The sequence below is a fragment of the Bombina bombina genome, chromosome 3 (assembly GCF_027579735.1).
Source record: "Bombina bombina isolate aBomBom1 chromosome 3, aBomBom1.pri, whole genome shotgun sequence".
Classification (NCBI taxonomy): Eukaryota; Metazoa; Chordata; class Amphibia; order Anura; family Bombinatoridae; genus Bombina; species Bombina bombina.
In genome coordinates, this window is record NC_069501.1 from 1,170,756,614 (window position 1) to 1,170,760,339 (window position 3,726).

Below are 3,726 nucleotides of genomic sequence, written 5' to 3' on the forward strand. Positions count from 1 at the left end.
AACTTAACATGACTTTTGGCTTGTAAAATGCAAGTTGCTCCTCGAAAATGTTTGCTCTTTCCATGATTTAATATTTTGCTGTTTAATGTTTAATGTTTTCATGTTTAAACTCCATGTTTGAATTGGCTCTGGTCCTGAGTCAACACCTAATAGACATTGGTCTGTTGGGGTGGCCCCGCTGGGCCGTACTTTCCCCCCTTCTCTTTTCTCTCCCACTCTTAGCTTCTTTCACTAGCTATCGGTTTCTTTAACTCCCTCTCCCCTGTATTCTCGACTTCCCCAGGAGGAGGTCTACCATTGCAGTACCACCTACTCTCTACATCTATCTTACCCTCTCCCCTTTCCTCCCCTTCCTCCTTCCTTCCTTCTTCCCTCTACTTTATACTGTTTTGGAGTATTTTCCGATACAGTTATCACAGTGGATTCTGTTGACTTGTTTAAAAGTTACATATTTTGGTTTTATATATTTGTACTCTCTGATACCACAACTACCATACACACGACATATTTGACCAGCACTCCTTGATTTCCCTTCATTTATAAAATACCATTAATCTCCACATGTCAGTACCACAGCAACCTGTTAAAGGTTATCTCTCTCCACAAAAGCGTTCAATAGCCTTCCATGATGTTTACAAGAAGAGAATAGATATCATTATGATACAAGAGACTCACTTTAAAAAATCTAATGAACCTTCCCTCTCGAAGCTATATTATGACCAGCATTTTTTGTGCTCCAGCCCGACTAGACATAATGGTGGGTTTACATATCCTTTAGAAAGTTCACATCCTTTGAGCTACTTAATAAATACCTTGATAGAGATGGCCGTTTTCTAATCGTAGTAGGGCTATACTTTGGCAGACCCATAACAGTAGCTAATATTTATGCTCCGAACTGTCCTAAACCTCCCTTTTTTCGTAAGGTGATCAATCAGATAATTGATATATCAAAGGGCCCTATTTTCTTAGGGGGCGATCTTAACTTCCCAGTCAATCCCACTTTAGACACATCTTCAGGCAGATCCTATATTAGGAATCCTCAGATAAGAGCCAACTGGCAGGCAATTCGCACTATCCCTTTTTTCGACACCTGGAGGACCACCCACCCATCTACGAAAGATTTTTCCTTTTTTTCAAACCCACAACGCACATACACACGCATTGACTATGTCCTCTGTGAACAGAGTATGCTCACCTCCCTTGTTGATTCTAGACTATATCATACCACATGGTCAGACCATAGCATGGTATGCTCTACTTTTTTTTGGACCTCTAGACCAGGCCCCCAGCAGCGTTGGAAATTAAATGATCAGCTTCTCTTAGACCCCTTAATAGTCACTGATGTAGCAGAGAAAACTACTGAATATTTTTCTTTTAATAATCACTTAGAAACTTCTGCAATCACCAATTGGGAGGCATATAAATGTTTCATAAGGGGGGTGATTATGGGCCACACACATAGGCAGCGCAAACAGCGTGCAGCTCAATTTACCTCTCTAACTTTAGAGTTTAATAATTGTGAAAAAGCATTAAAAAGAAATCCTCAGTCGCAGCTGTTAATGGAGAGATCTCAACTGGCCAGGGAAGCTTTAAACCAATACTTAATACATAATGCACATATGAGAGCAATCACCTCAGAGTCAAAGTTCTTTATTGAAAGCAATAAGGCCGGGCGCCTGCTGGCAAGGTCTCTACGTAAAAAGAGGTATAAAGCCTATATAACCAAGATTACAGACCATACTGGAAATGTCCATTCTAATAATACTGACATTGCTAGCCAGTTTGCACAATACTACACTTCTTTGTACAATCTCCCCTCCTTAAGTTTAGAAGATAAACGTCAACGAATAAACACTTATTTAGAGCAGACCCAGATCCCCAGGTTATCAAATACCGATATTGAAACCCTTGACAAACAATTTACTCTACAAGAGTTACTACTAGCCATTAAGGACCTGCGACAGGGAAAAGCCCCCGGCCTGGATGGGTTCACTCCTAAGTTTTACCACCTTTTCAAATTCCTTCTCTGTCCCCATCTTCTGGAGATGTATACCACTATAGATCAGAGCCCCCGACTCCCATCGACATTACTAGAAGCTACAATATCGGTGATACCCAAACCGGGTAAACGCCTGGATAAAGTAACTAATTATCTTCCCATATCGCTAATAAATATTGATATTAAACTATACGCCAAATTACTTGCCACAAGAATTAGCAAATACCTTCCTACCCTGGTGCATACCGACCAAGTCGGTTTCATCCCGGGACGAGAAGCTAAGGAGAACATCATCAGAATCCTACATACCCTTTTAGATGCCTCTGCCTCTAAGTCACCTCCAATAATTCTTTCTACAGATGCAGAGAAGGCTTTTGACAGGGTGGACTGGGATTTTTTGTGGTCCACTCTGTCAAAGTTTGGATTTTCACAAACAATGATATCCCGCATACAAGTATAGTAACCCCACCGCTTATGTTAATGTTAACCGCACACTTTCCCAAGAGATCCCTATAAACAATGGCACGCGGCAGGGGTGCCCCCTGTCACCCCTGCTGTTTGCTCTGGTTGTGGAGGCGCTTGCCTCTAGGATTCGGAGTAATAACAATATATAGGGCGTCCCTTTTGGTGAGTTGCTTCAAAAATGTCTGCTGTATGCGGATGACGTTATATTCTCCCTGCGCTCTCCCCTCACCTCCTTACCGGCACTAATGTGTGAGTTGGAGGAGTACAAATTGGTCTCCAACTTCTCAGTTAATATGGACAAATCTATGATCTTACCACTACATATTAATGCTGAGGAAACACGCTACATCAAAACACACACCTCTTTCCAACTAACCAAGAAAATCAAGTATTTAGGTATAGACATATCAGCACTACATACAGAATTGTTTTCCCTTAACTATATCCCTTTGCAGGCTGAAACCAATAAATTATTTGAGTCCTGGCATAAACAGGGACAGTTCTCTTGGATGGGACACATTAATGCAATAAAAATGAGTATTATCCCTACATTTTTATACCTCTTTCAAGTACTCCCCATAGATATCCCTATACAATTTCTTATACAACAACAAAAACAATTCGACCAGTTTATATGGTCACACAAAAGGCCTAGGGTGGCTAGAGATACTCTGTTCCTTGGGAGGGAGGATGGTGGTTTAGGGACCCCCAATTTGATGAATTATTATAGAGCAACGCACCTGGCATGCATAGTAGCTTTATAAGCATTCCTCCCCCGAAAAGCCCGGGTGCAGATGGAAACCTATCTAGCAGGTGGGATTAACCTAGGTGATCAATGTTGGATCCCAATAAAAACGAGATCTTCAGAGATTTGGAGCAACTATTATATAGCAGCCATGATCCCCACATGGGATAAATTACTGTCAAGTGATAGACTGATATCCACGCAAGTATCCCCCCTCACCCCTCTCCTTAACAACCCGCTCTTCTTTAAATCTCAGACTATCCAAACACCTCTGATAGCAGGTCACACTTCTAACATACCCACATATACTTTCCTCCATAACGGACTGATACGTTCACAAGCAGAGATACGCCAATTACTAGGTCCCCCGTTTCACATGTGGTTCCCCTATTTCCAAGTTAGACACGCCATATTCACTAGTCCGCATAAGACAAACCTTACCAGACCCCTGACCCCCTTTGAGACACTGTGTACGACCCCTTCAATCAATAGCTCACATATTTCAATAATCTATAAA